The sequence below is a fragment of the Oncorhynchus mykiss genome, chromosome 10 (assembly GCF_057628025.1).
Source record: "Oncorhynchus mykiss isolate SJ-2025 chromosome 10, ASM5762802v1, whole genome shotgun sequence".
Taxonomy (NCBI): Eukaryota; Metazoa; Chordata; class Actinopteri; order Salmoniformes; family Salmonidae; genus Oncorhynchus; species Oncorhynchus mykiss.
Window position 1 is genome coordinate 60,046,002 of NC_143031.1, and position 27,492 is coordinate 60,073,493.

General features: G+C 41.2%; 1 pseudogene; it reads left to right on the plus strand.

Moving 5' to 3' along the window:
• The first annotated feature begins 3,650 nt into the window (after positions 1-3,650).
• Positions 3,651-27,222, plus strand: LOC149980106 (uncharacterized; annotated as a pseudogene).
• The last annotated feature ends 270 nt before the right edge of the window (positions 27,223-27,492 follow it).

The following is a 27,492-nucleotide window of genomic DNA, read 5'->3' on the forward strand; positions in this document are numbered from 1 at the left end:
TTTTTGCTCTGACCTGAACTGTCAACTGTAGGACCTTATATTTATATATACCTTCCAAATCATGTCCAATCAATTGAATTTACCACAGGTGAATTCCAGTCTAGAAACATATCGAGAATGATACATGGAAACAGGTTGCACCTGAGCTCAATTTCGAGTCTCATAGCAAACGGTCTGAATACCTATGTAAAGAAGATATTTCTGTTTTTATTTTACTTTTAATTTGCAAACATAAAAAAAACTATTTTGACTTTGACTTTACAGAATGCAGATTGATGAGGGGAAAATTTTTATCCATTTTAGAGTAAGGCTGTAACGTAATAAATGTTTGAAAAGTCAAGTCTGAATTCTTTACGAATGCACTGTGTACTTATTAAGCATAAAAAGTAAATGTATAAAAGTAAATGTCATTTCAAATTCCTTATATTAAGCTAATGTTTTTTAATTTACGTATAGCCAGGCCAAACTCCAACACTCTGAGATAATTTATAAACAAAGCATTTGTTATTTGTGAGTCCGTGAGTCCACCAGATCAGAGACAGTAGGGATGACCAGGGATATTATCTTGATTAGTGTTTGATTTGGACCATTTTTCAGTCCTGATTAGCATACAAAATATAATACTATTAGGTGTCAGGAAAAATTGGCATAATTTCTTTAGGAATGTAGTGAAGTGAAAGTAATCAAAAATAAAAATAGTAAAGTCCAGTACAGATACTCAAAAAAACGACTAAGTAGTAATTTTAAGTACTTTACACCACTGTTGGGGAGTATACGTTGATCCTAAATCTGACTGATGAATAACTACCCAAAGAGCAAAGTAAACATACCTACAAAAATGTAAATAATGTGTCAAAAAAATTGTCACATACACAGGATAGGTGCATGGATAGTGGCCATAGTAGTACAGAGCCCCTAATGCAAATGAAGTGCCTTGCTCAAGGGAATGTCATCAGATTTTTCACCTTGTCGGCTCGCGTATTCAAACCACCAACCATTCGGATATTGGTCCAACTGTAACGCACTGCGCGCAGGAGGCAGGAGATACAGAGTAGCGCTTTAATACGCACCGGGAAAATGTACTCCCCAAGACACTGGGCGCACATAAATAATCGCCCAAAACCAGGACCACACCAGTCCGGAGGGAAATCTAAAACAATCAGCACTACTACACAAAATACACAGTGGGAAACAAATATAAGCCTGCACAAAGAGCAGGCGGGCCAACCGGCTTAAATAGTCCAACTAAACCTAAACAAGAAACAGGTGTACTAATCAGACAAACACAATAGAAAAGGGGAAAGGGGATCGGTGGCAGCTAGTAGGCAGGTGACAACGACCGCAGAGCGCCACCCTTCGGTAGGAGTCGTGACACCAACGCTCTAACCGATACACAATACTACCTGCCGCCACTGAAAGGGGGAAAAGGGCATAGTAAATTCACAAATTAATGCTTTATCTAAAAAATGCTAACTACTCAAGAATTACTCAACTGCTTGACAAAAAACACAATGAAAAAATAAAACTTGATTGTGATAATATCAACTTGCAGGGAACTGAACAAACAATAAGCAAACTCCTCCCTTACACTTTAAACACTCTTCAATTAATTTCAGCTGCCTTGAGTCAATTTCCACTTCCCCTTAAAAATTGAATTAGCATCATAAAAAGAATCCCATAAAATCCATCTGTTTAAGATAGAGATATCTGCATGGGCTATATATGGAAGTAGTTTAGTGCCTAAAAACTTTGAGAAATATTTAAAACATTGTTTCCCTGATCTGTCATCAAAGCAAAGGGTGGTTACTTTGAAGAATCTTGATTTGTTTAACACTTTTTCAGTTACTACATGTGTTATTTCATAGTTTATATGTCTTCACTTCTACAATGTAGAAAATAGTAAAATAAAGAAAACCCCTTGATTGAGTAGGTGTGTCCAAACTTTTGGCTGGTACTGTATATAAAACAGGAATATACTGTATCTTGATTACAGAGGTATTCAACTTACTGTTAGAATCATTGTTTAGCAGTGATTACAGTTGTTGGTCTTTCTGGTTAAGTCTCTAAGAGCTTTGCACACTTGGATTAAACAATATTTAGAAATTATAATGTAAACATTTCTTCAAGGTCTGTCAAGTTGTTGTTCATTACCAGGCAGCCATTTTCAAGTCTTGCCATACATTTAAGTCAAAACTGTAACTAGGCCACTCAGGACCATTTAATTCCAGTGTATATTTTACCTTGTATTTTAGGTTATTGTCCTGCTGAAAGGCAAATTTGTCTCCCAGTATCTGTTGGAAAGCACACTCAACCAGGTATTCTTCTAGGATTTGCTAAGTTCTATTCCATTTATTTTTATCCAAAAACCCTCCCTATTCCTTGACGATGACAAGCATATACATAATATGATGCAGCCACCACAATGCATGAAAATACTATATGACGAGTGGTACTCGTGTTGTGTTTTGTTGGATTTGACCAAAACATAATGCCATGTATTCAGGATATAAAGTTAATTTCTTTGCCACATTTTTTGCAGTTTTACTTCAGTACCTTATTGCAAACAAGATGCCTGTCATGGAATATTTTTCATCTGTGCAGGCTTCCTTCTTTCCCCTCTGTCATTTAAATTTATATTGTTGATCCATCCTGAGTTTTCTCCTATCACAGCGATTCAACTCTGTAACTGTTTTAAAGTCACCATTTGGCCTCCTTCCTCTCGTGCATCTGAGTTAGCAAGGACACCAACTTCAGATGGGCCTGGACATGTACTGGCCTGGACATGTACTGGCATGTACTGGCTTAAGCAGGGGGACACGTCTGGCACTGCAGGATTTGAGTCCCTGGCGGCGTAGTGTGTTACTGATGGTAGGCTTTGTTACTTTGGTCCCAGCTCTCTGCAGGTCATTCACTAGGTCCCCCCGTGTGGTTCTGGGATTTTTGCTCACCGTTCTTGTGATCATTTTGACCCCATGGGGTGAGATCTTGCGTGGAGCCCCAGATCGAGGGAGATTATCAGTGGTCTTGTATGTCTTCCAATTCCTAAGAATTGCTCCCACAGTTGATTTCTTCAAACCAAGCTGCTTACCTATTGCAGATTCAGTCTTCCCAGCCAGGTGCAGGTCTACAATTTTGTTTCTGGTGTCCTTTGACAGCTCTTTGGTCTTGGCCATAGTGGAGTTTGAAGTGTGACTGTTTGAGGTTGTGAACAGGTGTCTTTTATACTGATAACAAGTTCAAACAGGTGCCATTAATACAGGTAATGAGTGGAGGACAGAGGAGCCTCTTAAAGAACAAGTTACAGGTCTGTGAGAGCCAGAAATCTTGACCAAATACTTATTTTCCACCATAATTTGCAAATAAATTCATAAAAAAATCCTACAATGTGATTTTCTGGATTTTTTTTTCTCATTTTGTCTGTCATAGTTGAAGTGTAGCTATGATTGAAATTACAGGCCTCTCTCATCTTTTTAAGTGGGAGAACTTGCACAATTGGTGGCTGACTAAATACTTTTTTGCCCCACTGTATCTCTCTGTAATACTACCCAAAGAGGTTCCCAATCTCCCAACCTCATAACTAGCTACCAAAAAGCCATTTCAGGATATCAATCAAGTTAGAGTAGCTATCTTATCTAATGATCTTCGCTGGCATGGCTGCTGGCAAGGTTGGTAGACTTTAGAAATGCGGGCAATAACTAAATGTACTGGATAAGACTCACATTCCTTTACATTTTTTTACTCAGAGTTTAGCAGAAATGCAGAGAAGCATATTATGTATAGTTTCTTTAAAAATACAACCACCAGTCAGGTGCATACAGACAGCTCAAGAGTTAGTCTTAGATATGCAGAAAAATCCAAATCTTTTTTTTTAACATCAAATCAAACATTACAATTATGGCTATAAGTCTTTGATTAAGTTTGAGAATTTAGCTTTTTTCAATCGATGAACATGAAAAAACACATATATTGTGATAAACAATTCTAAAAATCAAACTGCAATAGAGCATGCCGGGAAAAGGGATAATGATGGGCGTGGTTGAGTGTTTTACAGTACACAGAGTAAAAATGACACCAACACCGTTAATTTCACTCTTAGCAGTGTTAGTTTAAATCTTTTCGAGTAAGCAAAATAGTAACTCTGCTGTAATTAATCTCCATTATTTCCTTGGTACTTATGTTACTCCATACTGTTTTCCACTCAATGTCTCCCTCTAGTGCTGGAAAATCATTCTTCATCTTTAGAGGTTTGATTTTATCATCACCAATCTTCTCATAAACAACAGACACAATTCACTTGGATTTACATGTTGCATACATCGAGCCAGTAAATTGGTGTTTACATAAATTAGAAGACCAAGGAACACCATAAGCCTTTATGGGAGCACGTAACTGAAGGTAAAGAAAAATATATAAAACTGGCATGTTACATGACAATTTGTCTGCTTCGTTGCTGATTTCCCATATAGACAGAACATTAGAAATGATGTGTCCATAATGAAGTCAAGCTTGTTTCACAGGAGTAATGTAATCCTCCAATAAATGACATATTACTAGTTTCTCCTCAATTGAACCCCAAGCTCTGTCAGTAATGGGTCTATCCATATAAGAAATGTACAATTCAAAACCCCAACATCCACCAGCAGACTTGGGTCTTTTTAAAGTTGATTTGTTAAAAAGACAGAAATGCCAATGGTGGAGGTGTTGCTGTTATTCAGAACCACATTCCTGTAAAAGTTAGAGATGATCTCATGTTAAATACTGTTGAAGTAATATGCCGACAGGTTCATCTGCCTCACATGAAGCTCATTCTGGTGGGAAGCTGCTATAGACCACCAAGTGCTGACAGTCAGTATCTGGACAACATGTGTGAAATGCTTGATAATGCATGTGATATCAAGAGAGGTATATTTTCTGGGTGATGTAAGTTTGGTTGCAAAGTAATTGTTGCATTAGTAGATGAGGAAGTTGTATCGGTGTGTGGTTGTGGGGAAACGGTAACATTCAGTGTTAATGTAGTCTTCATATCTGGTGGCAATGTAGTCATATTGGATGGCACAGAAGGGATGCTGTTAATTGGTTGACGTGTTGTCACATTTCAAGACAATGAAGCTGTGTTGGTATCTGGTTGTGGTGGTGTGCAAGTTCTTCATTTGAGCTTGCTGGAACAGGATCCGCCACCTCTCAGTTTTGGACTGCTTCGTTCCGGAACCAATTGCCAGGATCCAGTACCTCTTGTGGCATGAAAAATAATTTTCACTGTTTGCAATGTAAAATATATAATAAAAGCAATCAGAGTTCATTCAAGTTTCCTCCTCTGTATTTCTCCTGCCCCCCAAAAAAACGTAACGTGAATATGTGCCTGATATTCTAAGAATTGGTTTGTTTTGATGATGATTTGTGCAACATTGTAGCCTATAGACCAATGCCTTGCCATTGCTGTGGTGAGAGAGAAGCACACCTGTATCTCTCACAGAACTAGAATGAGATTCACTTTCTATGATCTCTCTCCCTCTCTGTGAGCCTGCAACTTAATTTATTTCCTTATAGGATATACAGCATAAGAACCCTTGATGAAATGAAATACATCATATTGTATTATTTATTGTATACAGTATCTTCGACATGTTTGACATGTTATGACAATTCCTGAAACTTTCCTAAAGTACAGGTAAATTGCTGGTGAATTGCAAAACAAACTAGGAATATTCCCTCCCTTTGCAAACCTAGTTACTGCTTACAAACTGCAAACAGGTAGTACAGCTAAAAAAAAACTACGATGTAATTACATTGTACGTAACTGCAATGTAAATGCAAAGGTATTAGGGACATTTATTGTTAAGTTGGACCCAAAGTAAACCAGGAACTTTGCATGCAAAGACAGGCCAAGTACTCCAGCTACCAACTATTTTCTCCAAGTGTTTAAGTACTGCTGGTATCTGGTGGCAGTAGAGTCATATTCAACCTGAAATCACACCACCCACAAGTGGCAATTAATTGAAAGAAGGCACGTTTTTTTTGCGTGGTTTTGTTTTCTAAGTTTAACCTAACCACTTAGTAGCATCTGTTTGTGGCATTGTTCTGTAGCTGTGTTGCCATTCGAAATGTTCTGAGGCAGTGATTTTGACTGCATCTAGTGTGGTCTCAATGAACATTCAATCTGTTTCTGTTTGTTGCAATGGATTGTGTTGAAGTCGTTGGAATGTTGATTCACATGAAAGTGCATTCATTACCCATTATATTGGGTAAACAATTTAGAAAAATATAACACAAGACTATACATTCCAGTCCAATATCCATCCCCCTTATACACTGTACAATAAACATCAAGTAGGCAAAATAAAAAAGTCATAACTTATTATTTCCAACAATAGTGGTAAAAACGTGGCTGTGCAACGCTTCATGAGCAAATAGCTATTTTAACCTGCGAGGTTAACCCCTGAGGAACACACCAACACACAAAAAACACAGACACACAGTGTAAACCTGCTAGCAGAAGGAGAATCGGAGGCTCCATATCCGTCACGTTCCTGTCAAGGTACACAACATCAATCCATGCACATCAAACCTTAAATGAAGCCCATTACATCTCACGTTAACCCACATTTCTGTGTTATTATTGTTGGACATAAGACTGTAATAAGAACACCAGCAAATCAGCTCCAAGTGATTTTGATTTAGGAAATCTATTCCAAAGTATTCACTACCAGAATAGAGAAATATATGTGATTGTGTACAAATGTAAGCAAGGCTTGAAGTTATTGTTTTATTCAAATATTATATCTGTTTGGCATACCGGCGGTCAATTTGCAATTTAAATCTAGTTGATGATCCCTGATATAGACTAATATCAATTAGTCCATGAAGTGAATTGGGACCTGGTGGTTAGAGCATTGGGCCAGTAACCAGAAGGTTGCTGGATCAAATCCCCGAGCTGACAAGGTAAAAATGTGTCACTCTGCCCCTGAGCAAGGTAGTTAACCCACTGTTCCCTGGGTGCTGAAGATGTGGATGTCGATTAAGGCTGCCCCCCGCACCTCTCTGATTCAGAGGCACATTTCAGTTCAATACATTCAGTTGGACAACTGACTAGGTATCCCCTTTCTCTTTTCCCATAATTAGTCCATATCCCAAAATTGTATACTGTTAGTTGGTATTCAAAAGCAATCCCCTAACTACTTTCAGTTGTGTTAACAGTATCCCTATGCATTAACTAGTAGGCCCATGTCTCATAAGCTTGATAAATGCATTCAACCCTGTTCTCAGCTTTTAGTGTAGATTTGTGTATTGTCCTAAAATCCATAAAAATAAGTGTTGCTAAAGTTAGCAGCAATCAAATTGTGTGGCTTTCTTTTGACAACATTGTCAATCTATCAAAGGTGTGACTGGATCTACTCAAAATGTAGTAATTTTGACCAAAGCCACGATGGCCCCATCTAGCTCACAAGGGCTGGGTTTAGACAGGCAGGCAAATTATTATATTTTTTCCACTAAATGGTCTTTTGACAAATCACATCAGATCTTTTCACATCAGATCTTTTTCAGAGTGGATCTGATTGTTTAAAAGACCAATTAGTGAAAAAAATATCAGAATTTGGCTGCCTGAGTAAACACAACGGTACTTCAAATGGGCTTTTACAGTAAGCACTCTACAGTTAGCCATGACCCAACCTCTAAAGGTGTAAATCCTAATTATCTTAAAATATTATGCCAAAAATACGTAACTTCAAGGCCTACAACACCTAAGGGTGACAGCTCAGAATTCCAACAGAGAATTTCTACTTACTTCATTTGACAAACCATAGGTTGGAATTTCACTGACAGTAATGTACACACATAGCGATGAGTCTATCCAGCCAGATTATAACTTCAAAACATCCATACCTGCGCATCCCCATTCTCTGTTACTGTGTAATCTTTATAGAGGCTGTTACAAGTCCTACATTTAATAGACTCTTTAAAACAGATAAGAGAGATCGACCAAAACCATTACTGTTTTACCTCAGCTCAACGTCGGCCTAACTTTGCATTTCTAGTTCATCTGCCCCTGTCATCTAAATCTGTATTTTTAAACACCAAGTGCTACTTATTCTCTCAGGTGATTAAATATATCTGCGGTTCATTTGATAACAAAGCAAAGCATCTATGCATCAACTACTACCTGTCGTGTCTGTGTTATAAACCTATCAACCTACTTTAAATCTTAATAGATACATTCAGGTCCAATACTATTGGCACCCTTGATAAAGATGAGAAGAAGAAAAAACAGTATAAAATGAATAATACCAATACTGAGCTACAGTATATTAAATGCTCCAAAAAAATGGAAATTAAATAATTTTATACTAATACTACTACTAAACTGCTGCCCCCTGTTTTTAATACTCCAGCACCCTCCCTTTGCGATGACAATGACACTGAGGCTTTTTCTAAAATGTTTTATGAGATTGGGGAACACATTGTGAGGGTTCTAAGATCTTTACTCCATACAGACTCTTTCCAGATCCTTGAGATCCTTTTCTTTTTTCTTTTATTTGTTGTTTGTTCTCTGAGCAATTGTACTAGTATAAAATCATACACATTTTTAGGTCTGTAATGATAACATGGTAGAAATGAATACACGAAGCAGGCCTAACTCTTCGGTTCTTAAAAAACCTTCTGAATGTAAAATATTGTGTGCGATCGTTTGGAAAGTAACTAAATGTGACTCTGGATGACAACATAATGATTTGTGTTTTGTTTCCTTGCCATGATAGGCTAGTAACTAGACACTGGTATCGTCCCGGCCGTAATAATTGTAAAAAAAAAAAAAACACTTTACATGTTTTATTGTTTAAAAATAATAATTTACATGTTTTATTTTATTGTCTTTTTTGCTCATCTTTATCAAGGGTGGAAATAATTTTGGACTTGACTTTATCTTCAAATCTCTAAGCTTCTGTGAAATATGAACTGTTCCACATTGCATGACCTTCGAGATATTCCTGAATCTGGAATGTACAAAACTCAAAGAACAAGTTGAGAACTTCCTAAATGACTCACACGACTCGACCAAATGACCTCATTAGCATAGGTGTCTGTTTAAGGTGGTTATTTCCTTACTTTGGAGCAGGAAACTGTCAAGTCACTAGCTGTGACAAACCTGAGGGCAGGATATTTGGGGCAGACTTTGTACAAATAAGTTGTGAAACTACTTCTTGCTAAGGTGATGAGCATCATCCTTCTCTATACTAGAATAAGTTTGCTGGCCACTACACATGTTATGCTGCTGAAAGACTCATGCTATTTTATAAATGCTGTCTCTAATGATGCCATTCTATTAGGAATTCAATTGAAATTCTTAACGAACAATAATATTTACTGTCCACAAAATTTAGAAAGTTAAACTTCAGGGTTTATTCAATAATGACAATTGTGAAGCTCACCATTGCAGTATGATTTTCACTAGTTAATGGATTATTCATCATTCAATGTTTGATGACAAGTTATGAAGTAATTTCTCATGGTGGATGATTAGACTGTCGGATGTCAGGTTAGCTGCTACTGTTTATGTGGAATACATGCAAATTATGCAAATCAATACAGTGGAAGAACTATGACACTGTTTGCCACTTGCAAATATATACAATTTCAGCAACGCATAAAGTGAAGGTTAATTAACATGCCTAAGCCTGAGTGGGACACACCTTTTCAAACCATTAGGATGGAATGGAAAATATGGCGCTGTACAATGTGATGGTCGGGAGTACAGTACTGGGCTATGTCGCTAAAGATTCCTGTGTCATACGGGCACGCGGAAAACCGAGGATCAATTCCCCTGACAGGGAGGAATGATGTGACTCTCCACCAATAATTACATATAGAGGATTGGAGGATATTTCTGTAATTCAGTGATATTTATTTCCATAGTAATTTGTTATGGATCCATAACTAAAGAAACATTGGCATTTTGAAAAAGTATTTTTATCATTATTTTATTAACAAAAGCATAAAGATGCCATTATTAGTTACATTGTTTTAGTTTGAACGTGCAGACTGGCACTAAGAACAGAACAGCGGGAACGTTTCCCTAGTCACGCCATTATTAGTGCAATGCCCCTTAAAGTGTTGCCAATGCCCCTCCCCCTCCCTCCTTCCCCATGGGCTAGGTCAGTCTTCTATGCGCAGCTCTGAGACCCATCCCGTTCCCCCTGCCCTCGTGCCTTGAACCTCACACACTTTCAGTGGATACAGCTAGAGAACTGCTAGGCAGTCCCATTGTGCGCCACTCGGGAGCCATGACCAATATGACCAATATATATTGTCCTGCTAATAACAGGGTTAATAATATATCTGTGAGAATATCCAATGGGCTTTTATATAATTCTAAATGAATAATAATAATAATCACCTTGTTTAAAAAAATATATTTTGGAGATGATTTCATTTTCAAATAACGTAAAATGAGTGAGGAAAAAGGCCATGAAAATGGGGTGAGACATTGTTACTAATTTGTAAATAAAGACAGTTTGTTATTTAGAATAATTTATTAATGTTTTTAGAAGGAGAGAAACCAAAATCCTCCTTTCCCTCTCATGGGTCTCCCGGTTGAGGTATTGAACCAGCATCTGCAGCAACACAGCTTGCACTGCTATGCAGTGTCTTAGACCGTTGCACCACTCAGGCGCTGTATACTATGCCTGGTCGGGAGTGGACTACAGTACTACAGAAAGTGAAAAATAATCCTAGCAAAATGAAATAAAAACCTTAGTGTAACAACAGTTTTAGTAAGTAATACTGAAGTCGTGCACAATTATCCATATCTATTTAGGTTTATGTTGCCCATTCATTGTCAGTTAGAGAAAGAGTAGGAACCAGAAGCATAATCAGTGTTCTAACTCCCCCTTGCGCTGGTCTGGAGCAATGAAGTGGTGACGCAGGGTACCGTACTAAACCACAAATTACATCTAAATACCGCAGCATAATCGCAAATATTTGAGTGGAGAAACCACTGTAAGTCCCCATTGGCTAGACATACCAATGGGTCAAATAGGGAATAACGAGACAACAATGTAATGCTTTCACTTATACAATATCTATTTCCTATTCACAATATTCAATAGAAAGCCTGAGAATAGGGCTTTTCAGGCACCTGGTCAAATAAACAGTTATGATGTCATCTGCTGTTCTTTCAAGCAGGTGACTCCTATTCACTTGTCTGTACACACATGCACTTGTATGCACATTTGTCCCTATTGTCAACCTTATTGCAGTGGCACAAATAACGAAAGTGTTCAGTGTTACGGAAATATGTTTGCCTTCACGGTTTCAGCTGACATCTTTGGAGAAGAAGCCCTGGTTGTCATATCTTTAAAGACCTTAAAACTCCACCTCCTCCACGATGTGTATTTAACCACAATTAGAACCACAATCAGATCACGTTCAATGTCCCAATAGAACCCTCATTATCCTCAGATCACGTTCAATGTCACAATAGAACCTCAAACATTTGGAGCCTTTTTCACATAATGCAATATACAAAAGCCAGTGGCATTTTCAGAACAGTTATCAATCAATATTTTGGCCATTGAGCCATTTAAAGCCTGGATTGCTGATTGCTATGTATTTTGATTTGATTTGATTTGCTATGTATTGGCCACTGAGAGGCTTTGAAGCCACCAGTCGGCCATAATATTGCCACTCCCCAAAGGAGCAGTCCTCCATACGAATGAAAGGGATTCTTCAGTATTTCAATTAAATGTTTCGAGGACAAAATGACATGTATTTAATGATATTTTTGTTGTTGTTGTGGGGAGAGTAACAATAGTTATTATAAGTTTAGCTCATATAATATAATTTAAAAGTATACATTAAGGTGTCTGCAATATAATATACATGGCAAAAACGATATGTAAACATTCATAAATGCATTTCTATCGCTTCCAAAATATTTTCTACAATGTGGTGGAGGCACAGTTGCTCCAACACTGCACCCCCTATCAGTCATCTAGTGTATAAATAAATAATTTGTATCAAAGTGGAAGATCAGGTTTTCCTCAATTGTCAAAGCCTGCACACTTTCAGAGTAGAATATTTCACATGCATCATAAAGTCCATCAAACACAGAACCCTTTATCAATGACAACTTCAATCAAAGTTGCACTTCTGGTCTTTGCAGTGGGAGAAATTATATTTCTTTGCAGGGTAGCATGTTTGGCAGCCCCATCGTCACATCTCAATGGCTACCACATATCAATTTAGTTGATAGGACAGTCATTAATATTTAGTCATTCATATACTTGTGGGAGTTATTCAGAGAATGTAATATAGAGATATGCATTCTGAGAAGCTGCTTAAGTCTGACATTACTTGAAGTGAGCACGGTTACATCCACAAAATAACATGATTATTGTGGATAGTCAGATGAATATATTATTTGTTTAAAACATGTATATGCTTTGAAAGAAGAACGATTTCCCTAAAATTCAAGCGTACATGGAAATCAGACATCAGGCTACCTGATGGGACTTTTTGATGAATGCAGAAAATGGTCAATCAAAATAAACGTTCTACCACAGATTCTGAGTTCAGACATTTAAAGACTATGTGAAAACTACTTTTAGATTGTATGTGAAAACTCTCTCAACATAACTTCCAGCCCCCACTGGATTGGCTGTGATAACTAGCACTACCTAGCCTGTTTGCTAGCACCAACATGAGGGCAGTGTATGCTTACTTTGATTTTGTCCTTACACCGATTAAGAAAGTAGAGTGAGATGCTTATATGACTATTTCCATAATCCATCCACCTGTCAGGTGTAGCATATCAAGAAGCTCATTAAAAAGCATAGTCCTTACACAGGTGCACCTTGTGCTGGGGATAATAAAAGGCCCCTCTAAAAATGTGAAGTTTTGTCACACAACACAATGACACAGATGTCTCAAGTTTTGAGTGAGCATGCAATTGGCATCCTGACTGCAGGAATGTCCACCAGAGCTTTAGGCAGAAAATGTAATGTTAGTTTCTTTACCATATGCCACCTTCAATGTTGTTTTAGAGAATTTGGCAGTACGTCCAACCGGCCTCGCAGACCATGTGTATGCTGTTGTGTGAGAGAGCGGTTTGCTGATGTCAACATTGTGAACAGAGTGCCCCATGGTGGCGGTGGTGTTATGTTATGGGCAGGCATATACTACGGACAGCTAACACAATTGCATTTTATCGATTGGCAATTTGAATGCACAAAAGCACTGTGACGAGATCCTGAGGCCCATTATGAGGCCCATTTTTTCAAGATGAAATCTAATGAATTTATTTCAATTGACTGATTTCCTCATGTGAACTGTAACTCAGTAAAATTGTTGAAATTTTTGCATGTTGCATTCATTTTTGAATAGCATATTTCCTTAATCAATTTAATATCAAGTTGTTAGTGTGCATGTAAATGTACTTTCATGACTAGATGTCTTAATCCACTAACCCAATTAAGGACGTTTTCTGAAATATGTTTGACCCATAGGAAATACATCAAACATGACTGCAGATATTATCCCAAATATCAATAAAATCCCAAATATTCCATAGCCTATAAGTTGTTTTCAAACCTCTCATAGCCTTTCTATATGTAAATTCCAGAGCCTGATTTAAATGGTCAACTAATCATCAAACCAGTACAGGTGTCCCCGAGGAGAGATTTGAGAAACAATGGCTACATCAACACCTAGGCTACATCAACAACTGTGTGCATCACTATACAAATATCCTGTCAAGCAATCACTCAATAATTGTACATCCATGGGTTTACACTTACATATGCCCCATGCCTTTAATTGCCACCAAAACAGTTCTAAAGAACCTCAGAATTCATTGGCTATATTGTCTTTGGAAGATGTCCCGTTAATAACAGATGGTATAGATTTGCCAGATGTCATTTACATAGTTAAGCCTACAATGTCTTGAAATATTGCTATGAAACTTGAACAAGCAATCATGGCCAGCAAATTAGTTTTGCGCTGCGTTTTTCCTGAGAATAAATAGTCCTTTATCCGAGACGTTGTCAGCTAGGACCTGCGAATTGTAGCCTACTCGAATGAGAAATTATCACCAATACCTTCCCTTCCTCCTCTTTCTGAGAACTTAAAATGAACAGCTTCTGGGCAGATGTGTTTTGTATGATGGCAAAGAACGAGACTTGAAATGTGGCCAACCAGTGTGATTCTAACCCATTTATAGGCTAGGTGGTTCAAACTTGCGAAGACTTGTTTTGAAGCTGCCATTCTTGAGCATCATTTGTGCCTAATCCAAGTAGCGGCAGAGGTGCAGTGGCAATGATAATACGGAATATAAATTAGGAATTTCCTCCTCCTCAGACCTCAACTATTCCCTCCTCAAGTATCGTGCCCCTCTTTCCACGATTATGGTTACAGGAACTGACACATCCACTCATTTTCAGGATACACATTTCAACAACATGCTGATTATCGTGGTTCCAAATGTTGAAAAGCTACAAAAATCTCTGGCGGACAAGGAACAGAAGGAAGGAAGTGAAACATATTATTAATAGATATGGAGTGGGGGATTGCACAAGCCTTCTGCAAGATCTAGTGAAGGGGATGGCGTATAAGAAAGAACGGATGTGACTAGAGTGAGAGTGAATTAATTGTGGTGGCAGGTGCAGTGATGACTGCCGAGAAGGATCTGGGTGTAGAGGGAAGTGGTGTGGTGAGGAGGGTTGGCCCCAAGTTCAACAAGAGGGATAAATGTTATAGGACTTCCAGAGATGGTACCTGATGATAGTATGGATGAATTACCTGCTGTGAGGTCCGCCGAGTTAGGGCCTCTTCCCGAGGATGAAAAGCATGATTCTGGCCCAGTGGCCTCCCTCAAGGTCTTCACCTCCATTCCTGGATGCAGACATTACTTTCTATGAAAAATGTAATTAAAGACAGCATATAGATTAGCTTCATACTTAAGTGATAATGCCCGAGAAGCCGGTGTTTGGAGGATACTGAATATTGGCACAGGTGTTGATAGGCCCAAGACGAAGTAGCAAACCGTGCCAATATATCCTCCAAACACGGGCTTTGAGGGCATTATCACTTTTATACACTAGGTTACCAACATATTCAAATAATCATTGTCATATATTCATTAAAAACATTTGGATACATTTATTCATACTATCTAATCCTTCCACAAGGTATAGTCCCGACACAAATCCAGGGTTGCTACTCAGGCCGGCTGGTCATTCGTTCTATCGGTTCGGTTGCCAGAGATGCTCTCGTCGGGACACCGTTGTTCAGAGGAGCTAGCCAACAGCACAGCTAACACAATCAAAAACTATCTGCATTTATTTCTGTTTTACCTGTTTTAAATTGACATTTCTTTCTATATTTCCATAGAAATTATGCTGATTCATGATTGACAAGCTGAGAAAAACTGCCTGCTTGTCTGTCTCGTCCTGACCCCAAACCCCTACACGTTCATTACTGTATGGGACAGCTGGATATCGAATTTCAATATCGAAACTATGTTGCAAATGTCAGAGAGACAGACAGCTGCACGGTGGCTAGGAAAAACTCCCTAGATGGCCAGAACCTAGGAAGAAATCTAGAGGGGAAGCAGGCTATGAGGGGTGGCCTGTCCTCTTCTGGCTGTGCTGGGTGGAGATAACAGTACATGGCCAGCTTTTTTTTTAAATGGTTTTAAAAGAAGGTGCTGTGAATTTTGGGCCTCCTCTGAAATACAGTGCCTTGCGAAAGTATTCGGCCCCCTTGAGCTTTGCGACCTTTTGCCACATTTCAGGCTTCAAACATAAAGATATAAAACTGTATTTTTTTGTGAAGAATCAACAACAAGTGGGACACAATCATGAAGTGGAACGACATTTATTGGATATTTCAAACTTTTTTAACAAATCAAAAACTGAAAAATTGGGCGTGCAAAATTATTCAGCCCCCTTAAGTTAATACTTTGTAGCGCCACCTTTTGCTGCGATTACAGCTGTAAGTCGCTTGGGGTATGTCTCTATCAGTTTTGCACATCGAGAGACTGACATTTTTTCCCATTCCTCCTTGCAAAACAGCTCGAGCTCAGTGAGGTTGGATGGAGAGCATTTGTGAACAGCAGTTTTCAGTTCTTTCCACAGATTCTCGATTGGATTCAGGTCTGGACTTTGACTTGGCCATTCTAACACCTGGATATGTTTATTTGTTTACCATTCCATTGTAGATTTTGCTTTATGTTTTGGATCATTGTCTTGTTGGAAGACAAATCTCCGTCCCAGTCTCAGGTCTTTTGCAGACTCCATCAGGTTTTCTTCCAGAATGGTCCTGTATTTGGCTCCATCCATCTTCCCATCTTCCCAATTTTAACCATCTTCCCTGTCCCTGCTGAAGAAAAGCAGGCCCAAACCATGATGCTGCCACCACCATGTTTGACAGTGGGGATGGTGTGTTCAGCTGTGTTGTTTTTACGCCAAACATAACGTTTTGCATTGTCGCCAAAAAGTTCAATTTTGGTTTCATCTGACCAGAGCACCTTCTTCCACATGTTTGGTGTGTCTCCCAGGTGGCTTGTGGCAAACTTTAAACGACACTTTTTATGGATATCTTTAAGAAATGGCTTTCTTCTTGCCACTCTTCCATAAAGGCCAGATTTGTGCAATATACGACTGATTGTTGTCCTATGGACAGAGTTTCCCACCTCAGCTGTAGATCTCTACAGTTCATCCAGAGTGATCATGGGCCTCTTGGCTGCATCTCTGATCAGTCTTCTCCTTGCATGAGCTGAAAGTTTAGAGGGACGGCCAGGTCTTGGTAGATTTGCAGTGGTCTGATACCACTTCCTTCCATTTCAATATTATCGCTTGCACAGTGCTCCTTGGGATGTTTAAAGCTTGGGAAATCTTTTTGTATCCAAATCCGGCTTTAAACTTCTTCACAACAGTATCTCGGACCTGCCTGGTGTGTTCCTTGTTCTTCATGATGCTCTCTGCGCTTTTAACGGACCTCTGAGACTATCACAGTGCAGGTGCATTTATACGGAGACTTGATTACACACAGGTGGATTGTATTTATCATCATTAGTCATTTAGGTCAACATTGGATCATTCAGAGATCCTCACTGAACTTCTGGAGAGAGTTTGCTGCACTGAAAGTAAAGGGGCTGAATAATTTTGCACGCCCAATTTTAAATTTTTTGATTTGTTAAAAAAGTTTGAAATATCCAATAAATGTCCTTCCACTTCATGATTGTGTCCCACTTGTTGTTGATTCTTCACAAAAAAATACAGTTTAATATCTTTATGTTTGAAGCCTGAAATGTGTCAAAAGGTCACAAAGTTCAAGGGGGCCGAATACTTTCGCAAGGCACTGTATGTGATAGCTGGCTTGAAAACGAGTTGGACAAAGTGTGTTTGGTGTTAGTATGTATCAGTTTGGTGTCAGAATGATATCTTATTGACTGATGGATGCTGACTTGATGGCTGACTTTTGTCCATTTCCAATAAGTGATGAACCATCACCAAATGGACAGGCTGAAATCAACACTGAAAGTGTTGGAAAATGGCATTACCGTAGTCTCTAGGCTGTGCCGAGTTCAAGTAGATTCCCCACTTGACCGTAGCTTGCTCGGTCTGACTGCAGCAACAATGCAAATGGTAGGCCGGAATGAAGCCTGACGAGCAGTGATTTAATGATGCTTTGGACATATTGCGGCATCTGGGTCACACAGAGACATGTCGATTTTGATGGGCTCATCGGGGAGTTTGGGGTGGATAAGCCACAGAGTTATTCTAGCTGCGTGCGCCGGTTCATGTAGTCTGACACTTCCGAGTTTCTCCCTAAGGTTAACATGGGTTTACAGGCTATGCTCTAACTCTGCTTCTGTGCAGGCCATTTCCAAAATTAATTTTGCCACCTGTTCAGGGTCACCTGTACCTCTACACATATCAACATGAAAATATTGAATGGTCCCCTTCATATCCTAAATGGGAAATGTGAACCTTACAATCAAATAGGGCTGAAATCCCAATATGGGGAGGCTTACATCATCACAGAAAGGGAAACAAGGGGCATCACCATAGTCTCTAGGCTGTGCCGAGTTCAAGTAGATTCCCCACTTGACCGTAGCTTGCTCGGTCTGACTGCAGCAACAATGCAAATGGTAGGCCGGAAGGAAGCCTGACGAGCAGTGATTTAATGATGCTTTGGACATATTGCGGCATCTGGGTCACACAGAGACATGTCGATTTTGATGGGCTCATCGGGGAGTTTGGGGTGGATAAGCCACAGAGTTATTCTAGCTGCGTGCGCCGGTTCATGTAGTCTGACACTTCCGAGTTTCTCCCTAAGGTTAACATGGGTTTACAGGCTATGCTCTAACTCTGCTTCTGTGCAGGCCATTTCCAAAATGTATTTTGCCACGTGTTCAGGATCACCTGTACCTCTGCAGATATCGACATGAAAAGATTGAATGGTCTCATTCATATCCTAAAGGGGAAGTATGAACATCACCATCAAATAGGTCTGAAATCCAGAAATGTGCACGCTTAAATCATCACAGAAAGGGAAACAAATGGAATCAAGCTAGTCTCTAGGCCATGCCGAGTTCAAGGAGATGCCCCACTTGACCGTAGCTCACTCAGTCTGACCGCAGCAACCGTGCAAATAGCAGGCCCGGAAAGAAGCCTGACTAGCAGTGATTTAATGATGCTTTGGACATATTGTGGCCTTTGGGTCACACAGAGACACGCCGTTTTCGTCAGGGGAGGTTTGGGTGGATAAGCCACAGAGTTATTCTAGCTGCACATGCCATTTCATGTAGTCTGATACATCCGAGTTTCTCCCTAAGGTTAACATGGGTTTACAGGCTATGCTCTAACTCTGCTTCTGTGCAGGCCATTTTCAAAATTAATTTTGCCACCTGTTCAGGGTCACCTGTACCTCTACACATATCAACATGAAAATATTGAATGGTCCCCTTCATATCCTAAATGGGAAATGTGAACCTTACAATCAAATAGGGATGAAATCCCAATATGGGGAGGCTTACATCATCACAGAAAGGGAAACAAGGGGCATCACCATAGTCTCTAGGCCGTGCCGAGTTCAACAAAATGCCCCACTTGACCGTAGCTTACTCTGTCTGACTGCAGCAACCTTGCAAAAGAAGTAGGCCCAAAATTAAGCCTGACCTAAATTTGAGGTGCTTTTGGGTGACAGCGGCAGAACCGTTGAGGCTAGAAACACAATTCAACCACAGGAACGTTCCTAAGGTCCACCTGATATGCGGAAGCCTAACATTGACTTTGTTGAATTATTCCTTAACGGTGAAAACAGGGTGTATTCTTCTTCTTCTAACAGTTTACAGTGACATCTCTCCCCATAGGAAAACATTGCCTGCTTCCCTAACTTCAATCTGGGCCTATCTGGGTTATGATTGCCATATAAAACTGACTTCATTGACAATCCATCAGGCCACTATGAGGATTACCTGTTTTGATTCTAAGCTTCATGGAGCAAACGGAAGTGGTTAAATTGACACTAAAAGTGGTTTTAATTTCAAAACCTGCAGTTAGTGAAAAACACTGCATTCAACCCTCTGTAAATCAGTCAGTTCTTAACGTAAATACCTGAAATTTTGGATTCTGTAAAAGCCTACCCCAATGAGGATATGTGTTTGTCAGGGTTAAAAAGGTCACATCTTTACAAAATGTCATATTTGTGTTTAGGCAACCCTCATGAACAGTAAATCAGGCATTTCTCCCATCAGATGTCCAAGAAAACACACACACACACACACACACACACACACACACACACACACACACACACACACACACACACACACACACACACACACACACACACAGTCAGGATGGAGTGACACAGTGTGGGGCTTACAGACACACAGAACCTGCAATAGTTACCGGCATTTGCACCCTCAAAGAACCGTCAGACCTAGAGCTCTGAAACTTTATGAACCTGTTCTAGAGCTTAAGTCGGTAGTGCACGGTGAGTTATGTTGCTCTAGCAGGTTCTCAGTCCATTTGCAATAACTTCAGTTAATTTTTAACGTCATAAAAACGACGACATTTAGAAGAGTTGCAGACTAGGTGCATTGAAACTGCCTCGGCCCATAGAGACTGACCTTACATGTTTCTGGCTGATAGGATCCCGTAGCAACCCCGCAAATGAGTGAATTTTCAGCACTAATTAAGGTCGCTGCTCAGTCTTCGAATGACCTATCGAGCCGAAACTTGGGATTCAGGGTCGCCTCAGCTTGGCTGGACTGGACCCGCAGCTCAAATGTATCTATGTTTTTGACGTTTTTTTATAATGGTTTTAATTAACAGAAGGCGCTATGAATTGTGGGTTGGCTCTGAAATATGTGACAGCTGGCTTCTAAAAGAGTTGGACAAAGTGAGTTCAGTGTCTGTTTGTATAAGTTTGGTGTCAGTATAATATCTTACTGACTGATGGCTGACTTGATGGTATTATAATTTATTGGCATTGTACATTTTATATTGGACAGTTTACATTTCCAATGCATTTAATGAGGGATTTACCATCACCAAATGAACATGCTGAAATCAACACCAACGTGCGATGGAGAGGAACCACTATCACTGCTCGGCCATCCTGAGTTCAACAAGCCAGTAAATTGGCCATTTCAGCAGTATATTAGAGCATGTAACTCCTAATGGGAGATAGTTGAATGCTGAAAGGGTTCAATCTATTTTGGCTATACCATAGCCTGTTATTAAGCAGCACATGATGACCCTCAATGGGATGGCAGGGCACTGCAGGGCATGGTTGCCCGGTTATGCTCAGGGAGTACAACCACTTGCTGATCTAATATACGGCCACAAGATGGCGGTGCACGACCTCATTAACTGGACTCCAGAGGCTACGTTGTCTTTGACTAGATTTAAACAGCTTCGTACCTCTCCTTGTCTAGGATTGCCTGATCATGAGAAGGTTTTTAATCTTTTTGTTTTTGAAAAGGATGGGTTTATGTCCTCAGTTCTTACTCGGGATCATGGTGGTAAACAAAGACCTGTTGCTTACTATTTTAAGAAGTTTGACAGTTTTGTAAGGTGGCTGCTATGTTGTCTGAGAGCTGTGGCTTCTGCATATGAGGCTTTGCTGGCTTGTGCTGATATTGTGACTATGTGCCCATTGACCGTTCATGTTCCTCACATAGTTCAAACTCTTATCTCTCAGGCGAAAACTGTACACCGTACTCCTGCCAGACCGTTGCATTATCAGAACGTGCTACTAACAATGTCTCATGTCACCCTTAAGCGTTGTACAGTTTTTATTCCAGCCATCCTATATTGCCGACGGAGGAGGATGTTGAACCGTATGATTGTGCTGCCCTGTTGGAACAGGTCTGTAAGCCACGCCCTGATTTATTTGTTGTGCCATCAATGAATGTTGATTTGGAACTGTTTGTTGATGGCTCTGCCCAGAGGTCAGAATAAAGGTGAGCCATTGGTGGCATATGCCAATAACTACTGCTGCCACCACCCTAGAAAGTGCAAAGCTACCATCTCATGTATCTCCCCAAGCAGCATAACTGTTTGCTTTGACTAGAGCATTCCATTTTGGCAAAGGATAAAACTGTGACTATTTACACAGACAGCGGGTATGCATTTGGGGTTGTGCATGGTACTCTATGGAAGCAGGGTGGTCTTACCTCCTCTGGCAAGACGATTTCACATTGTAAATTGGTGGATAACTTGTTGAAGGCTATTTTGTTACCCACTTCCATTTCAGTTTGTAAATGTCAAGCTCACACTTATTTATCTGACCCCATTTCTAAAGGGAATGCTGCTGCCGATATGGCTGCAAGGGCGGCAGCCACCTCAACTATCTCGCCCACACTTCTGCCCCCATTTCTGTGAAAAAATATGCTTTCTTTACAGGATGTGTCTGATCTGCAATCAAGTGCAAGTCCTGGGGAGCTTTGCATGTGGAATACAAAGTGTTCATTTGATGCTGGTCAGAACCTATGGACAGGACCTTTTTATTTTATTTTTATTTCACCTTTATTTAACCAGGTAGGCTAGTTGAGAACAAGTTCTCATTTGCAACTGCGACCTGGCCAAGATAAGGCATAGCAGTGTGAACAGACAACACAGAGTTACACATGGAGTAAACAATTAACAAGTCAATAACACAGTAGAAAAAAAGGGGAGTCTATATATACATTGTGTGCAAAAGGCATGAGGTAGGCAAATAATTACAATTATGCAGATTAACACTGGAGTGATAAATGATCAGATGGTTATGTACAGGTAGAGATATTGGTGTGCAAAAGAGCAGAAAAATAAAAATAAATAAATAAAAACAGTATGGGGATGAGGTAGGTGAAAATGGGTGGGCTATTTACCAATAGACTATGTACAGCTGCAGCGATCGGTTAGCTGCTCAGATAGCAGATGTTTGAAGTTGGTGAGGGAGATAAAAGTCTCCAACTTCAGCGATTTTTGCAATTCGTTCCAGTCACAGGCAGCAGAGAACTGGAACGAAAGGCGGCCAAATGAGGTGTTGGCTTTAGGGATGATCAGTGAGATACACCTGCTGGAGCGCGTGCTACGGATGGGTGTTGCCATCGTAACCAGTGAACTGAGATAAGGCGGAGCTTTACCTAGCATGGACTTGTAGATGACCTGGAGCCAGTGGGTCTGGCGACGAATATGTAGCGAGGGCCAGCCGACTAGAGCATACAAGTCGCAGTGGTGGGTGGTATCAGGTGCTTTAGTGACAAAACGGATGGCACTGTGATAAACTGCATCCAGTTTGCTGAGTAGAGTGTTGGAAGCAATTTTGTAGATGACGTCGCCGAAGTCGAGGATCGGTAGGATAGTCAGTTTTACTAGGGTAAGTTTGGCGGCGTGAGTGAAGGAGGCTTTGTTGCGGAATAGAAAGCCGACTCTTGATTTGATTTTCGATTGGAGATGTTTGATATGGGTCTGGAAGGAGAGTTTAGAGTCTAGCCAGACACCTAGGTACTTATAGATGTCCACATATTCAAGGTCGGAACCATCCAGGGTGGTGATGCTGGTCAGGCGTGCGGGTGCAGGCAGCGAACGGTTGAAAAGCATGCATTTGGTTTTACTAGCGTTTAAGAGCAGTTGGAGGCCACGGAAGGAGTGCTGTATGGCATTGAAGCTCGTTTGGAGGCTAGATAGCACAGTGTCCAAGGACGGGCCGGAAGTATATAGAATGGTGTCGTCTGCGTAGAGGTGGATCAGGGAATCGCCCGCAGCATGAGAAACATCATTGATATATACAGAGAAAAGAGTCGGCCCGAGAATTGAACCCTGTGGCACCCCCATAGAGACTGCCAGAGGACCGGACAGCATGCCCTCCGATTTGACACACTGAACTCTGTCTGCAAAGTAATTGGTGAACCAGGCAAGGCAGTCATCCGAAAAACCGAGGCTACTGAGTCTGCCGATAAGAATACGGTGATTGACAGAGTCGAAAGCCTTGGCAAGGTCTATGAAGACGGCTGCACAGTACTGTCTTTTATCGATGGCGGTTATGATATCGTTTAGTACCTTGAGCGTGGCTGAGGTACACCCGTGACCGGCTCGGAAACCAGATTGCACAGCGGAGAAGGTACGGTGGGATTCAAGATGGTCAGTGACCTGTTTGTTGACTTGGCTTTCGAAGACCTTAGATAGGCAGGGCAGGATGGATATAGGTCTGTAACAGTTTGGGTCCAGGGTGTCGCCCCCTTTGAAGAGGGCGATGACTGCGGCAGCTTTCCAATCCTTGGGGATCTCAGACGATATGAAAGAGAGGTTGAACAGGCTGGTAATAGGGGTTGCGACAATGGCGGCGGATAGTTTCAGGAATAGAGGGTCCAGATTGTCCAGCCCAGCTGATTTGTACGGGTCCAGGTTTTGCAGCTCTTTCAGGACATCTGCTATCTGGATTTGGGTAAAGGAGAACCTGGAGAGGCTTGGGCGAGTAGCTGCGGGGGGGGGGGAGCTGTTGTCCGAGGTTGGAGTAGCCAGGCGGAAGGCATGGCCAGCCGTTGAGAAATGCTTGTTGAAGTTTTCGATAATCATGGATTTATCGGTGGTGACCATGTTACCTAGTCTCAGTGCAGTGGGCAGCTGGGAGGAGGTGCTCTTGTTCTCCATGGACTTCACAGTGTCCCAGAACTTTTTGGAGTTGGAGCTACAGGATGCAAACTTCTGCCTGAAGAAGTTGGCTTTAGCTTTCCTGACTGACTGTGTGTATTGGTTCCTGACTTCCCTGAACAGTTGCATATCGCGGGGACTATTCGATGTTAGCGCAGTCCGCCACAGGATGTTTTTGTGCTGGTCGAGGGCAGTCAGGTCTGGAGTGAACCAGGGGCTATATCTGTTCTTAGTTCTGCATTTTTTGAACGGAGCATGCTTATCTAAAATGGTGAGGAAGTTACTTTTAAAGAAAGACCAGGCATCCTCAACTGACGGGATGAGGTCAATGTCCTTCCAGGATACCCGGGCCAGGTCGATTAGAAAGGCCTGCTCACAGAAGTGTTTTAGGGAGCGTTTGACAGTGATGAGGGGTGGTCGTTTGACTGCGGCTCCGTAGCGGATACAGGCAATGAGGCAGTGATCGCTGAGATCCTGGTTGTAGACAGCGGAGGTGTATTTGGAGGGCCAGTTGGTCAGGATGACGTCAATGAGGGTGCCCTTGTTTACAGAGTTAGGGTTGTACCTGGTGGGTTCCTTGATGATTTGAGTGAGATTGAGGGCATCTAGCTTAGATTGTAGGACTGCCGGGGTGTTAAGCATATCCCAGTTTAGGTCACCTAACAGAACAAACTCTGAAGCTAGATGGGGGGCGATCAATTCACAAATGGTGTCCAGGGCACAGCTGGGAGCTGAGGGGGGTCGGTAGCAGGCGGCAACAGTGAGAGACTTATTTCTGGAGAGAGTAATTTTCAAAATTAGTAGTTCGAACTGTTTGGGTATGGACCTGGAGAGTATGACATTACTTTGCAGGCTATCTCTGCAGTAGACTGCAACTCCTCCCCCTTTGGCAGTTCTATCTTGACGGAAGATGTTATAGTTGGGTATGGAAATCTCAGAATTTTTGGTGGCCTTCCTGAGCCAGGATTCAGACACGGCAAGGACATCAGGGTTAGCAGAGTGTGCTAGAGCAGTGAGTAAGACACACTTAGGGAGGAGGCTTCTGATGTTGACATGCATGAAACCAAGGCTTTTTCGATCACAGAAGTCAACAAATGAGGGTGCCTGGGGACATGCAGGGCCTGGGTTTACCTCCACATCACCCGCGGAACAGAGAAGGAGTAGTATGAGGGTGCGGCTGAAGGCTATCAAAACTGGTCGCCTAGGGCGTTGGGGACAGAGAATAAGAGGAGCAGGTTTCTGGGCATGGTAGAATATATTCAGGGCATAATGCGCAGACAGGGGTATGGTGGGGTGCGGGTACAGCGGAGGTAAGCCCAGGCACTGGGTGATGATGAGAGAGGTTGTATCTCTGGACATGCTGGTTGTAATGGGTGAGGTCACCGCATGTGTGGGGGGTGGGACAAAGGAGGTATCAGGGGTATAAAGAGTGGAACTAGGGGCTCCATTGTAAACTAAAACAATGATAACTAACCTGCACAACAGTATACAAGGCATATTGACATTTGAGAGAGACATACAGCAAGGCATACAGTAATCACAGGTGTTGAATTGGGAGAGCTAGCTAAAACAGTAGGTGAGACAACAACAGCTAATCAGCTAGCACAACAACAGCAGGTAGAATGGCGATTGATTAGGCAGAGAGGGTCGGATTAACTACACACAGAGCCTAATGGCCTGTCGGTTCTGCCCCCTCTTGATATCCAAAGTTTGCTCATGGTCCAGATCGTGTGTCAAAGGGGGGATTTGTGGGAATTGTACTTCATATTTGGTTTGCTTCTGGGTTTTCTGTTTTTGTGGAGGAATTTTGTGCAAAGTGTGTGGTTTGTATGACTAACAATGCAGACAGAGGCATTACTATGCCCATGTCAGCCCACCCAAGGCCTTAAGGACCTTTTGAACACATTATGTTGGATTTTATTGAGCTCACTCCATGCCAGGTGTGTATGTACTGTATTGATGCTTTTTTTAAAGTGGATAGAGGCATTTCCTTTACACCTATGACTTTAGTCAAGAACCTGAGGGAAATCATTTCTAGGTGGGGTCTGCCATCCAAATTAACGTTGGACAATGGCACACATTTTGTAAATAGTGTTATTCAAAATATTTCTGAGAGTTTGCAGATTGACCTGCGGACACATTGCAGCTGTCACGCAGCAAGTGGTGGTCTCGTTGAGAGAGCCAAACAATCGCTGAAAAATTAAGCTGACGAAACTGATGGCCGAGGCAGGTTTGCCAAGGGTAATGGTAATGACTTTGGCTCTAATGTACATGCGTGGGCGCACGCATCATACCACTGGGTTAGCACCTCATGAGATACTAACAGGGAGACCTATGAGAATACTAAATACCCAATTTCCACAGAATAGGCTCAGAATAGGCCTTAGCAGAAAGACATGGCACCAGAAGCGTTGTACTGGTCCATTCCAGGTCCTCCTGACAACCCAGACTGCTGTGAAGTTTGCTGAGAGATCTATGTGGGTTCATGACAGCCACTGCATGAAGGTGCCATACAACCCGGTCCAAGATGTACCAGAGAACGAATGGCCGCAGAGGACCTAGACGGCCATGGGAGGATAAGGACCAGACTCGTATCCTGTTTGTAGCTTTTCTGGCTAGCCTCCTTATTGCAGCTGCTGTATGGACCCTGAAGGGAACCAGAGCAGACCCGAGGAGGTGATGAAAAGAATGCTACCAGTCTAACTAATTCCAGTGCAGTCCTACTGCGGGACTTATTAACTAACAGTGACTCAAACAGAAATAAATGTTCAGCACCTTGGCAGTATCACCCAGAAACACTGAACATTTCAACACCATGAAAAGAAAATGTATGGTATGATATGCTGACGTTTCACGTCAGAAAACGGGACGTGTATAGCAAGCCTTCCCGCCCCTACTAGTTCAATGTCTATGTTCACGCTCTATGATAACCCAGAAAGTGAAGCGAATACTAGATGTGTTGTGTTACTGATGACATACTGGGCAGATGCTGGGAGATTGCCAGAACCCACAGTACTGAACAAAAGTTCCTGTTTAGAATTAGTACAAAGCTTAACTGATGTGTTTTCATCTGTTGGTGGCCATTATGAGAGTGAATGTAAAAAAATGTGTAATAATGAATGGTATTTCCTGATAATTCCACTGATAAAGGAATGCGTACCAGCATTATGTATCTGCAAGGGCAGTATTAAATTAAATGTAACACCACATCTTCAGATTATAGAGTATATTTGGGAACATCTGCATGTGCAAAGCAAATAGTCAGTTAACCGGTGTGTAATACCAAAAGCTGCTATTTCAAAGTGAATATGAGAAACCCCAATCAAAGAAACATGTCTGTAGTCAAGATGGC